The sequence below is a fragment of the Pseudophryne corroboree genome, chromosome 5 (assembly GCF_028390025.1).
Source record: "Pseudophryne corroboree isolate aPseCor3 chromosome 5, aPseCor3.hap2, whole genome shotgun sequence".
Taxonomy (NCBI): Eukaryota; Metazoa; Chordata; class Amphibia; order Anura; family Myobatrachidae; genus Pseudophryne; species Pseudophryne corroboree.
Window position 1 is genome coordinate 522,819,193 of NC_086448.1, and position 15,153 is coordinate 522,834,345.

Sequence of the window (15,153 nt, forward strand, 5' to 3'; positions counted from 1 at the left end):
AGACATAAATGATATAGATATAGATTATATAGATACAGGTTGAGTATCCCATATCCAAATATTCCAAAATACGGACTTTTTTTTAGTGAGAGTGAGATAGTGAAACCTTTGTTTTCTGATGGCTCAATGTACACAAACTTTGTTTAATACACAAAGTTATTAAAAATATTGTATTAAATGACCTTTAGGCTGTGTGTATAAGGTGTATATGAAACATAAATGAATTGTGTGAATGTAGACACACTTTGTTTAATGCACAAAGTTATAAAAAATATTGGCTAAAATGACCTTCAGGCTGTGTTTATAAGATGTATATGTAACATAAATGCATTCTGTGCTTAGGTTTAGGTCCCATCACCATGATATCTCATTATGGTATGCAATTATTCCAAAATACGGAAAAATCCGATATCCAAAATACCTCTGGTCCCAAGCATTTTGGATAAGGGATACTCAACCTGTATAGATGATATACATACAGATAAAGATTAGATTGAAATGATACAGATATAGAAATAGATGATATACATATAGATGATATAGATTATATAAATATAGATAATATAGTTAAAGATGATATATATATGTCACACCTGAGGGCTGAGGCTGAACTGGGGAAGCTTCAACAAAAGATGGGTAGTTCCACACAGGTTATAGCCTCAGACTGTAACCTCTGATGGATGAAAGTCTGTTACCGACTATATCAATAATTTCACCTATTGTGACAGTCAAGTGTCGGTGGTGCTCCCAGAGTCATTAAAAGTACATGAACAAAACAAAGAAAAAAGAAAGACTCTGTGTTGGGGCACTCTTATGATTGTTAATACACAATAAAACTTAACTTTTAATTATTTCAAAAAGAAAGAATTGTAATCAAGAATTGACCATCTGCCTTGGTGAAAAACATTCAAGCTTAATAATATGGGTTTCTGGGTAGGCCTGTATATCAATAAACATATGTAATCAAACAGGTTAGGTAATCCCCAGGGGGTAACCTCTTAACCTCTTAAGTGGTCCTTTCTATTGCACATTAATTTGTCTTTGTTTAACAGAAGAGAAAATGTTGCCTATATGGGTTGTCCAACACCTACAGCTCTATATTCTGGCAGTGGTGTCACCACAAGGCATTTAATTCAGCAGATTATTATTATTTTTGTGATCCTTAAAAGGTTTATGGGCACTAATACAAAGCCCTACTTATTCAAAACAAATTCTAGGGAGAGAGGTCACAATGTTACACACCTTTATGATTAGGAGTTCTTCCGAAATCCTAATTACAATAAAGCAATCGGTGTAATCACATCCCCCACAGAAAGAGGAGGGTTATCATATACCAAAAATATGGAGAAGAGACTCTACCGAGTATGTAGAAAAGTAATAGTCGGTAGATATTTTACTTCTGCTGTTCAGCTTGATTGTTTACTGCACCTGTATTCATTGCTGGTCTCCCAGCCAATTACTAACCAGGCCTACCATGGATTGGCTTCCAAGATCAGATGAGATTGGGCATATCCCATGGAGTATGGCAGTAATCTGCTGAATGAGAGAGTATTGCTACCTTATAGCGGAAACATGCTTCTGCTGTCCAAATTAATGGATGAGAGAGCACATATAGAAATGAATGAGTTGAGTATTAAGGTAGAGTACTGAAAATAAAAGTGAGAAAATAGACTGAAAAGGCCTATAGGGTAGAGTGAGGTCTGCGCAGCCCACACCAACCATAGGGGTACATAGGTCCAGTAAGCGCCCACTTGGGCTCCAATGTTTAAAGATTGTCCCTGCGTTCCACCGACCGGAAATGACGCTAAGTGCGTTCCACCATATTAACTATGTGCGGATAGCGGGTGGTCAGTGACAGAACCAAATGTGTCATCCAGCTATCTATAACCGCACATGCGCGCCAGTCTCAATGGTAATGGAGTAAAGTGTAATATAAATGTAGCGACTAGGAAGTTAGCACAAGATACTGTGACAGTATACATCTAAGCAGGACAGTGGACCTCTATAAAAATAGAACAGCTAGCTTAGCAAACCTAAAACTACATATCAATAAACATAAGGGCTCTATAAGAATATGTGTAAAGGGTTAGCCTCATTTAACCCCCTAGGGACCACTGTATCAAGCATGTGTATCCATAAGCTTTCCTTCTGTTTAAAAGCAAGGGTCCTATCACCTCCTGTCTGTCAAGGCGGAACCCAGTCGATCAGCTTGCATTTCAGGCTGGCCACCTGATGCCTAGCTGTCAGAAAGTGACGAGCAACTGGTTTATCAGTATGTCCTGTTAGTAAGGTGTTGTGGATCGATGACCTATGGTTCGCCATTCGGTCTCGGAATGCCCGAGTAGTTAGTCCCACATAACAAAGCCTACATGGGCACTTTAAAATGTATATGACAAAATCTAATCTGCAGTGAAGGTGATATTTAATGGTAGTCTTCTTTACTGTATGCGGATGAATAAAAGAAGAACCCGTCATCATGGATCTACATGTGGTGCAACCACCACATGAAAAACTGCCAGGTCTAGCTTGCATCAACTGAAAATTCAACAATTTTGTTCAGAAAACATAGTCGGGCGAATGAGTAGATATTTCATATTTGCCCCCCTACGATAGGCCATCATTGGTGCCACAGTCTTGGAGAAGGGTAAATTAGAATCAGAGGACACAATTGGCCAGTGACTGTGTAATATTTTCTTAGTGGTGCTTGCATTTCCATCAAATTGTGTTGAAAAAATCATCCGCTCACTTTTCGCCCTTTTATCATATATGACACCCGTATAGATACTGGTGGCTTTATCTAGATCAGTGATCTCCAACCCGTAGCTCGCGAGCTACCGGTAGCTCACCGTAGTATTTTCGGTAGCTCACATAGTGCACAGGCTTGGGCAGTCACTTGCACTCTTCCTCCCTTCATTTTAAATATGGTGCCAGCCGTCAGCCAATCAGAGCTCGTGGACCAGCAGTGGTGGCACCTACGAGTTTTGATTGGCTCACCTACTGGCACCATATTTTAAATGCCCGCCGCCGCCGGAGACGCTGTCACCCTCACCGCAGGCGCTCTCCCCTTCCGTCCCTCATACAGTAGGAGCAGCAACAGCAGCAGTAGAAGAAGCCAGCAAGGGTTAGCACTGTGTGGGGCACTGTTTTGGACACTGCGGGGGTATTTTATCTGGCACTGGTGGGGGCATTGTATCTGGCACTGCTGGGGGGCATTATTTGTGTAGCTGGCACTGCTGGGAGGCATTATTTGTATATCTGGCACTGCTGAGGGGCATTATTTGTGTATCTAGCACTGCTTAGGGGAATTATTTGTGTATTTGGCACTGCTGAGGGGCATTATTTGTGTATCTGGCACTACGCGGGGGTATTACTTGTAGTTGTGAGGCCACACCCACTTTTGCAGGAACGCACGCGTATTGGGGGGAGGGGGGAGCTCCTTCAGAGTTTTTATTTTCCGAAAGTAGCTCACATCCCAATTAAGGTTGGAGACCACTGATCTAGATATTGTTTGAGAACTCTCTTGGTATATCCTCATTCCAAAAAACGTGTTGTGATCTCTGCGCATTGTTCATCCCTGTATGTGGGTGTTGAATTGATTCTCATCACCCTGAGATACTGCGATATGAGTAAACTTTCTTAAAGTGCGGGAAGATGAATGCTAGTGGCATGTAATATCATGTTACGGTCAGTCGGTTTCCGGAACAGTGTGGTGATGAGGTTAGAGCCCTTATTCATCACTGATGTCCAAAAAGTTGATTTCTGTGGCTGAAATAGTGTGGGTAAATCATATAGGACTGTTCAAGGCATTCAAACCGGTGACCATCCTGTTAAATTCAGACTCTGTTCCTTGCCATAAGAGAAAGACATCATCAATAAAGCGTCTGAAAAAAACGGATTTTATGACCATAGTGGAGCATTATGTATGTGTTCTCGTACCAAGCCATGTACAAATTGGCATAGGATGGGGCCAGATTTGACACCATCGCTGTCCCAGATATTTGTAAGAAAAAAATCTTTCTTATACAGAAAATGATTACTCTTAAGTACTAGTTCGGTCATTTCCAAAAGGAATTTTGTTGAAAAATACTTACAAGGTGAACTCTGTAACACATTTCGTAAGATGTCCAAACCTTCCTGATGCAGGATTACTGTATATAAGGAACAGACATCCATGGTAGCTAACAAAGTGCCCTCATTGATGTCATGGATACTGTTTAAATGGGTCAAAAAATCTTAATTGTCCCCGAGATAGCTATTGATCTTCAGGACCATAGGCTGTAGAATACTGTCGATAAATAGTGCCAATGGCTGGAGCAGGGAGCCTTCAGCTGCAATGATAGGCCTACCTGGTGGTTGTATTAAAGTTTTGTGAATTTTAGGTAACGTATAAATTATAGGACATTTGGGGTGGTTCACTGTAAGAATTTTCAATAGATCTTTACTAATCATTCCTTGCTCAAACCCGTTTCATACCCCTTTCAGACAGAAAATGAAATTACCGGGTGAAGCAGTTCCACCTGGTAATTTCATGAAACACATGGGTCCTTTTTCTGTGTGAAAGGGTCAACCCGTGTTGTAATTCCTGGGACTTGGACCCTGGAATTTACCAGGGTTGGAGACACGGGAATTATGACACGGGTTGACCCTTTCACACAGACAAAATACCCATGTTGTTCTGCAAATTACCTGGTAGAAATTATCAACCTGGTAATTTGCATGTATGTGTGAAAGGGGGTGGTCAGGCAGGTCCCGGCAAAACTACCCATCACTGAAATGCCGGGACTTTCAGACATTTCTGTGTGAAAGGGGTATCAGACACAAGATGATCTTCGACTTGATGCTTGGTATTGGGTTAGAATCCAATTGTTGATAAGTCGTCCTATCAGACAGGTATCTGATCACTTCCCGATCGTAGTCTGTCCAATTTTGGACAACTACACCTCTACCTTTATCGGCGGGACGTATTACTAGGTGTGATACCTCTCTAAGCTTTTTCAGAGCTAATCATTTGGCTGTAGTTAAGTTATCATACATTTTATTAGATGGGGTGACCTCAGAATCTCTTTGTACTAACCCAAGAATTGTCCAAATGCTTGAGCAGGAAGAAGGTGGGTCAAACGTAGATTTTGCTTTGAGCCTTGTTCTCACGCAATCGGAGGGTTTATCTGCAAAATATTCACGCAGATGTAAGGATGTGCCAAATTTGTATTGATCTATAGACCGTTGAAAAGAATTGGTCCTGCAAGTCGGGACAAAAGAGAGACCTTGTGATAATAGTTTAATTTCTGCTTCATTCAAAGTAGTGTTGGATAAGTTAAATACCGTGTTTAATTGCACTTCCTTCGGCCCCTTCTCCTGGTGCCCCCCTCGCTTTGGGTGTGGTCTATGCCGCTTCTTAGCAGCCTGCTTTGGATGGTAGGGTAATCGGTACCCGGATCTAAAAAAAAACGTGCGGATTCGGCTTGTCCTTTATTGTAATCAGTATCGGATGTGGAGATGGATGATCCAAATTCTCGAGGGAACGGCAGAGCTTGTCGTCTCATAAACTGCTTACTTGATCGTTCATTAATATTGTTACCTAATAGCCAACGATACACTGTATGGTTCTGATAGTCATTGGTAACTGTGGACAACTGTGTATATTACACCCGCCTAAGTGAACCAATTGAAGATGCGAGTGCGGGACATTGTGTGGATATCTAGATGGAACTGCCTTGTGTAGTTTCTATTTACTGACACCCATCAAAGATATAGGACTGTATTGTACATATCACGACTGTATAGGATACTGGGGGATGCTGTTATAACCCACTGATCAGTTGTACTCTGATCTAGAACATATGATGTTTGTTATTTTTGTACTGTATTATTATTTGTGTGTATACTGTACATGTTTTCCCATTTTGTGTTATTTAAGTAGTATTTATATTGGGTATCATCCTCACCACACCATTTCTCAGAGTGGTGTATAGTTGTTGGATGATGGGCTCCTGGCCCAGGCTGAAATAGGTACTGTTTCATTTACAGATGAAGAAACTGAAAAATTCTCATTCAACAAACTTGACTTTGAATCATTACCTGCTGACACACCAATTGATATATTTTACAAAGTTTTGAAACATAGACAGAGAGAAATAGACTTCACATTACATGGTCAATTCTTATCAGAATACCTCAGACGTAAACAAATACCCCGTGGCTTTTGTATAGCCAATGTGCCCACCTTAGGCAGGAATAATCCTGTATTCTGTAGCCGCTGGTGTGGAGTACTCAATAAGTGTTCTTTAGATTTAATGGCTCTGGTAGCTGAGGAAGTGGGACAGGAACTGAAGAAGATACAGGTGGAAATAGAATCCACCACCATGTCCAGCACAGCCACACTCCGTGAAGACAAATCTCAGAATTGGATGGAATGCCTTCAATCACAAGTTGACAACTACCGACGCGAATTGATTTCTTTTAAACGGAAAAAGTTGTCCACAGCTACCAATGAATTAGAACCATACAGTGTATCGTTGGCTATTAGGTAACAATATTAATGAACGATCAAGTAAGCAGTTTATGAGACGACGAGATCTGCCATTGCCTCGAGAATTTGGATCATCCATCTCCACATCCGATACTGATTACAATGAAGGACAAACCGATTCCACACGTTTTTTAGATCCGGGTGCCGATCACCCTACCATCCAAAGCAGGCTGCTAAGAATCGGCATAGACCGCACCCAAGGTGAGGGGGGCACCAGGAGAAGGGGCCGAAGGAGGTGCAATTAAACACGGTATTTAACTTATCCAACACTGCTTTGAATGAAGCAGAAATGAAACTATTATCACGAGGTCTCTCTTTTGTCCCGACTTGCAGGTCCAAATTTTTGCAGTTAAACCCTCCGATTGCATGAGAACGAGGTTCAAAGCAAAATCTACGTTTGACCCACCTTCGTCCAGCTTGAGCCTTAGGACATTTCTTAGGTTAGTACAAAGAGATTCTGAAGTCACCCCATCTAATAAAATGTATGATTACTTAACTACCGCCGAAAGATTAGCTCTGAAAAAGCTTAGTGAGGCATCACACCTAGTAATATGCCCCGCCGATAAAGATCGACATGTGTCTGAAACAGGGGTTTGAGCAAGGAATTATTAGTAAAGATCTATTGAAATTTCTTACAGTGGACCACCCCAAATGTCCTATAATTTATATGTTACCTAAAATTCACAAAATGTTAATACAACCACCGGGTAGGCCTATCATTGCGGCTGAAGCTTCCCGGCTCCAACCATTGGCACTATTTATCGACAATATTCTACAGCCTATGGTCCTGAAGATCAATAGCTATCTCAGGGACACTGAAGATTTTTTTGACCAATTTAAACAGTATCCATGACATCAATGAGGGCACCTTGTTAGCTACCATTGATGTCTGTTCCCTATATACAGTAGTCCCGCATCAGGAAGGTTTGGACATCTTCCGAAATGTGTTACAGAGTTTGCCTTGTAAAGATTTTCCAACAGAATTTCTTTTGGAATTGACCGAACTAGTACTTAAGAGTAATAACTTTCTGTATAAGAAAGATTTTTTTTCTTACAAATATCTGGGACAGCGATGGTGTCAAATCTGGCCCCATCCTATGCCAATTTGTACATGGCTTGGTATGAGAACACATACATATTGCTCCACTATGGTCATAAAATCCCTTTTTTTCAGATGCTTTATTGATGGTGTCTGTCTCTTATGACAAGGAACAGAGCTTGAATTTAACAGGATGATCACCGATTTGAATGCTTTGAACAGTCCTATATGATTTCCCCACACTATTTCAGCCACGGAAATAAACTTTTTGGACATCACAGTGATGAATACGGGCTCTAACCTCATCACCACACTGTTCCGGAAACCGACTGACCATAACCTGATATTACATGCCACTAGCCATCACCCTCCCTCCCTTAAAAAAAGTTTATCCATATCGCAGTATCTCAGGGTCACGAGAATCAATTCAACACCCACACGCAGGGATGAACAATGCACAGAGATCACAACACATTTTTTGGAACGAGGATATACCAAGAGAGTTCTCAAACAATGTATAGATAAAGCCACCGGTATTTATACGGGTGTCATAACTGACAAAAGGGCGAAAAGTGAGCGGATGATTTGTACAACACACTTTGATGGCAATGCAAGCACCACTAAGAAAGCATTACACAGGCACTGGCCAATTGTGTCCTCTGATTCTAATTTACCCTTCTCCAAGACTGTGGCACCAATGATGGCCTATCGTAGGGGGGCAAATTTGAAACAACTACTCATGCACCCGACTGTTTCCCGAACAAACATTGTTGAATATTCAGTTGCTGCAAGCTAGACCTGGCAGTTTTTAATGTGGTGGTTGCATCACATGTAGATCCATGATGACGGGTCCTTCTTTTAGTCATCTGCCCCTGTACCCTATACATTATATGACCAGGTATGGATTTTTCTCGGTAGATTGAGACACTTCCGGTATCGGAGGGGTACTTCCGGCCAGGAACATTTAAATAACTGACAGCTGGGCATATCCAGCATGCAGCTACAAACTTACCTGAATCATTTGCGCTTGTAAGTATTTTGGTGATCCTTTTGGATAGCATGGTTATATGGTATTTACCCAGTGATTGATTCAGATGTTCTTTTGTTTGTTGACTGGTTTACAGATTGGACGTTCAAGAGATTGAAGTATTGGTAGCTGCATCTAATCTCTCGCAGGGAGACGACCAGGTACTATTTGGTTTTGGTTACGTGTGCCCTGTTGACTTGTGTGAGTCCAAGAGAGTTGTTGCATTGATTTTATTCTATTACCTACAGATATGTTTCTGAATTTACAGAGGCTCTTGCTCTGGAGTCCTTGTCCCAGGCTCCACATAGAGAAATTGTGACCTAGAGAAATTGTGACCTTGTGACGGTCGCCCAGTGTACCACAGGTATTGAGATCTTCTGATTATGATTGGGCATGTTTTATGTCATGTCTGTCTAGCATGCACCACTTGGATATTCTGGTGGTGTTTATGTAGTTTTACGTCACTGATGAATGGTTCACTGAGGGGCCTGGGAGGCAATAGCCATGATGGTATATTCTGTCTTATATAGATACATATGTATATAATTTTTGATGTATCTTATACTCTAGTTGTTATTGAATTTTAGATACGATGTACAGCCTGTTCTGAAAAAGGTTCGTGATCAAACCGAAACGTCGACTGTAAAGGCATTCTGTGACCAGATTAAACCTTATGAATTAAAACCTTGAAGCGATTTTTTGACAGCGAGAGTGCACCCTCCACTAAATGGTAGTTGCGATATATATATATATATATATATATATATAATCTATATCATCTTTTTCTATATCATCAACATTTATATAACCTTTATCTATATTATCTATAGCTGTAGCAACTATATCTATATTATCTATATCTATATCATTTATATCTATATGTATATCATCTATATCATCTATATGTATATCTATATCATCTATACCTATATCATCTAATACTATATAATCTATAATTATATCATCTATATCTATATCATCTGTATCTATATCCTCGATATCTATATTTATATAATGTGTATAATCTATAAATCATCTATGGGGTATATTCAATTGCTGTCCGGTCCTTTCTGACCGAAAGGACCCAACAGCTCTCTATTCAATGCCGGGCCACACCCGACAGGTTTGGCCTGTTCCTGACAGTGTCAATCCAACTTTTTTAAAGTTAGATTGACATTGTCAGAAACTGGGCTAAAACCTGTTGGGTTTGGCCCCGCTTCCGACAAGATCCGCTTGTATTCCGACACGTTGGATTTCCTGACTTGTCGGAAAAACTGAGCCCGGATTGAATAGGTCGGAACCCCTTCCAATCTATTGCACTCGGAAACTGGCGTTTCAGTTTCCGACTCAAAGTGAATATACCCCTATATCTATATCATCTATAGCTATATTTATATCATCTATATAATCTATAGCTATATCATCTATGTCACAACTGAGGGCTGGTGTCGGTAGCTGGAAGCCTCAGTTGTAGGGGCTGATGGGTACCGGAATTTAGGAGGTGATAGAGGACTCCTAGACATGCACTTAAGCAGTAGCACCCAAATGCCCGAAGGCGTGACCACGACAACAGGAGGTGCCTTTGAGGGTTTTTATTAAAACATAAAAGTCAAGAATAAGCAACCAAACAATAAGTGAAAATGTGAGTCTCTGAAACACTACTGGTAGAGACCAGTAATCCGGAGTTAGAGTGAAGGTGCTGTATAATACTTGGGAGCCCAGGTGAGGTTAAAGGTGATGCTGGGAATCACAGGTGAAGCTTAAAATGAAGCTGGGGTTCGCAGGTGAACTGAGAGCGAAGCTGGGGTTCGCACGTAAGTGTGAGCGAAGCTGGGGTTCGCAGGTAAACTGAGAGCGAAGCTGGGGTTCGCAGGATTTGTATTCCACAGTAAGGGTGAATACTGGTTGGGAGGTAAACAGAAAACTACTGGAGCGTGGCTGCTGGAAGCCGGAGAGATACACTCTGCTAGCGCTGGGTGCGGGAACAAGGAAGGCAGGTAGCACCACAGAGCTTTAGCACAGGAGAGCTGGAACTGCACCGCAGAGGGAAAGCACCAGGGAGTCAGGCTATACCACAGGGAAGGTCCACAGGAGAGTCCACAGTGAACAGCACACTGGAATCGCTGGAGAGACAATTGAAGCACTGACAACCTTTTGGGTGCTGGGACAGGATATTTATACCTGCTGGATAGCAGGGATTGGCTGACAATTATGACCTGGCTCCAGCAGCACTGAGGATAGGTGAAAATAGTGACATGTGATCCAAGTCCAAAATGGCAGCGCCCATTGACGGAGATTGAAGGGGAAAGAAATACTCTGAAGCCATGTGTAAAATAACAATGGCGGCGGAGGCCGCAGCAGCAGAACTCCACGCACCCAGATGCGCACAGCGGCCACAGGGATGGAAGCGGCGGCCAGGGCACACAGAGGACGCACATCCAGCAGAAGACCACAGGCGCGGCAGTGACGGCCGCGACGGGACTGAGAGTGCCGCACCGCCGTAAGTGCACACACTGAGAAGGCCGCTGAAACCAGCGCTGCAGGCAATAACCATAAACATAGCTATGGCCCGGCTCTGGCTTACTGCACCAATCTCAGGAGGCACCTAACAGGTAGGAAACGGCGTCTAGTTATCCGGATCGTGACAGCACCCCCCTTTAGGAGTGGCCCCAGGACACTTCTTAGGTTTTCGCGGAAATTGGAATGGAATTTCTGGATTAATTTAGGAGCATGGATATCAGATGCATTTGTCAAGGTACGTTCCTCAGGACCATAGCCCTTCCAATCTATTAGATACTGGAGACGTCCATATCTAACACGAGAATCCAGGATCTTGGCGACCTCATACTCAACACCACGTTGAGTCTGGACTTTGGGAGCAGAGGGAAGCGCTGAATGAAAGCGATTCAGAATCACAGGTTTGAGAAGAGAAACATGGAACGTCTTAGGAACTTTCAAAAATGGAGGTAGCTGAAGTTTGTAAGCCACTGGGTTGAGAACTTGCTCAATCAGAAAAGGTCCGATATAGCGGGGGGGGGGGATTTCAGACTTGGAACCCTCAGTCGTAGATTTTTCGTAGACAGCCAAAAGCAGTCACCAACTTTAAGGGCAAGAATTGCCCTACGCTTCTTATCTGCAAATCTCTTGTACCTGGCGGAGGCTTTTAAAAGAGCTGCACGAACATTCTTCCAGTTATTTGCAAACTGTCATCGTGATGTCAGTTGCAGGCACCGATGTTGCTGGAAGCGGCTGAAACTCAGGAACTTTTGGGTGAAACCCATAATTGGTGAAAAATGGCATGGAGGAAAACGAAGAATGATACTGGTTGTTGTGGCAAAATTCAGCCCATGGGAGAAGTTGAACCCAATCGTCCTGGGAAGAGGATACATAGATACGGAGGAAGGCCTCCAAGTCTTGATTCACCCTCTCAGTTTGCCCATTGGTTTGAGGGTGATAGGCTGTAGAGAATTTTAGCTTGACTTGGAGCGCTTGACAAAGACTTTGCCAGAACTTGGCCATAAACTGAACACCTCTATCGGAAATTATCTCCACAGGGAGACCGTGTAACCTGAAGATCTCTTGAATGAAGACCTGTGCCAACTTGGAAGCTGACGGGAGGCCGGTGAGAGGGATGAAATGAGCCATCTTGGTTAACCAGTCAACTACCACCCAGATGGTATTGAATTTGTTACACACAGGGAGATCCGTGACTAAATCCATCGAGAGATGAGTCCACGGACGATGAGGGACAAAGGAACCAGTTGCCCAGTGGGTGACTGGCGGGGTACTTTGTGTTGGGCACACTTTGGGCAGGAGGCCACAAATTCAGCAATGTCCTTTTTTAGGGTCGGCCACCAGTATGATCTGGAAACAAATTCTAAGGTCTTGCGTATGCCTGCGTGTCCGGCAAAGCGAGAGGAATGTGCCCAATGCAGGAGCTTCCTTCTGAGAGCCGACTTCACAAAACTTTTCCCTGGTGGGGGCATAGAGTCCATCCTCACTGCGGAGAACATCACTGGATCAATGATATAATGCTTGTCAGTAGACTCAGACTCATTTTCTTGTTCCCAGGAGCGGGAAAGGGCATCAGCCTTGCGATTCTGTGACCCTGGACAAAACTGTAATTTGAAGTCAAATCTGGAGAAAAAGAGTGCCCACCTGGCTTGGCGAGGGTTAAGACATTGAGCGCCTTTTAGATACAGGAGATTCTTGTGATCCGTCATAATTGTGATGGTATGAGAAGCTCCTTCTAATAAGTACCTCCACTCTTCCAAAGTGAGCTTGATCGCCAAAAGTTCTTGATTGCCAATGGCGTAGTTACGCTCGGCAGGAGAGAACTTTCGTGAGAAGAAGCCACAAGGATGTAGATGACCATCGTTCGATCTTTGAGACAGTACGGCGCCCACTCCAATGGAAGAGGCATCCACCTCAAGGATGAAGGGCAGACTGGTATCTGGCTGTTTCAAAACCGGAGCAGAGATTAATCTTTGTTTCAACAAATTAAAGGCTTGGGTAGCTACTTCTGACCATTTGGAAGGGATGGCACCCTTTTTGGTAAGAGCTGTAATAGGCGCTTAAATGGTGGAAAAATCTCGAATAAATTTCCTGTAGTAATTGGCAAACCCTAGGAATCTCTGGATGCCCTTGAGGGTTACAGGAATCGGACAATCTTGGATTGCTTGAAGCTTCTCGGGGTCCATCTCAAGACCAGAACCGGATACAATATACCCCAGGAACGGGATGGATTTAACTTCAAAGACGCACTTTTCCAGTTTGCAATACAAATGATTGGTACGAAGACGGGACAAAACTTCTTTCAACCAGAACCGATGTACCTCCAGATCATTCGCGAAGATAAGGATATCATCGAGATAAACCACAATATGATGATACAGAATGTCTCTGAAGATTTAATTCACAAAATGTTGGAATACCGCTGGAGCATTGCTAAGTCCGAAAGGCATGACGAGGTACTCGTAATGTCCGTCACGGGTGTTAAAAGCGGTCTTCCACTCGTCACCCTTCCGGATTCGGATGAGATTATAAGCACCCCTCAGGTCTAACTTAGTGAAGATAGTGGCTCCACTGACGCGGTCAAACAAGTCGGTGACAAGCGGCATAGGGTACTGATTTTTCACTGTGATGTCATTCAGACCCCGGTAGTCAATACAAGGCCGCAGGCCGCCATCTTTCTTCTTTACAAAGAAGAAGCCTGCACCAGCTGGAGAAGAGGAAGGCCGGATGAACCCTTTAGCCAGATTTTCCTTGATATACTCCTCCATGGAGTGGGTCTCAGGCAATGACAATGGATATGTGCGTCCACGAGGAGGAGTTTTCCCTGAAATGAGATCGATAGGACAGTCCCATTCTCTATGGGGAGGAAGAATATCGTCTGAAAACATCGGTGAAATTCAGATATGGAGAAGGTGGAGCATCAGGAGACTTAGAGGAGGATTTGCAAACTGGAAGCACTTTATGTAAACATGTCTTGGAACAAGAAGGACCCCATGCCAGGATATGGGTCGTCTTCCAATCAACTTGGGGATTATGCAGACGAAGCCATGGGAGGCCTAGAACCACAGGATGAGTGGCCCTTGGGATTACCAGGAAGGAAATCAGCTCTGTATGCAGAACCCCTATCTTCAGATGGATAGGTAGGGTCTTGGAGGTAATCACCGCATCAGGAATCCTTCTGCCATCCACGGCAGTTAAGGATATAGGAGATGACAGTCTCTCAGTGGGTAGAGACCACTGCTTAACGAACCTCTCAGTAATAAAGTTCCCGGCTGCTCCAGAAAACAATAAGGCAATAAGGTTCTTGGTACGCTGGGCCACCTGAAGAGAAACTGAGAGGTTGCAGTCACTTGAAGACGGAGAGGAATACATTACTCCTAGCCGACCCCCTCCTTGGCAGGTGTCGGCAAGTGGAGACGTGGTGGAGAAATGGGTATGATGGGTGGGGATACCACTGGAGGTAATACTGTCGGCATACTGGACGCCCCTGACCTATGGAGCGTAGCTTGAATTTCATCCAGTCGGGAGGAGAGGTCCTGGAGACACCGGATAACATGACCATGAGCAGCCTCCTGATGTCCAAGACGGGCTGCCAGTTCTTGCATCGGCCTGGTCCCTTGGACTTGGTCTCCGACCGGATCCATTAGGTCAGTGCTTACTGTCACAACTGAGGGCTGGTGTCGGTAGCTGGAAGCCTCAGTTGTAGGGGCTGACGGGTACCGGAATTTAGGAGGTGAGAGAGGACTCCTAGACATGCACTTAAGCATAGCACCCAAATGCCCGAAGGCGTGACCACGACAACAGGAGATGCCTTTGAGGATTTTTATTAAAACATAAAAGTCAAGAATAAGCAACCAAACAATAAGTGAAAACGTGAGTCTCTGAAACACTACTGGTAGAGACCAGTAATCCGGAGTTAGAGTGAAGGTGCTGTATAATACTTTGGAGTCCAGGTGAGGTTAAAGGTGATGCTGGGAATCACAGGTGAAGCTTAGAATGTAGCTGGGGTTCGCAGGTGAACTGAGAGCGAAGCTGGGGTTCGCA

The 15,153-nt window shown here is 43.4% G+C and overlaps 1 long non-coding RNA gene and 1 pseudogene across 2 annotated transcripts in view; one reads left to right on the top strand and one right to left on the bottom strand.

Moving 5' to 3' along the window:
- LOC134927966 (uncharacterized) overlaps positions 1–15,153 on the top strand; it is a 95,059-nt gene that overhangs the window by 47,704 nt on the left and 32,202 nt on the right. The window contains exons 2-5 of one of the 2 annotated variants that reach the window (XR_010177792.1): positions 8,487–8,597; positions 8,693–8,756; positions 8,844–8,959; positions 9,183–9,325. This is a non-coding gene — a long non-coding RNA (uncharacterized LOC134927966). The remainder of the gene's footprint in view (positions 1–8,486; positions 8,598–8,692; positions 8,757–8,843; positions 8,960–9,182; positions 9,326–15,153) is intronic. The other variant, XR_010177793.1, reaches the window with a different exon arrangement.
- LOC134930398 (5S ribosomal RNA) lies at positions 1,417–1,534 on the bottom strand (annotated as a pseudogene).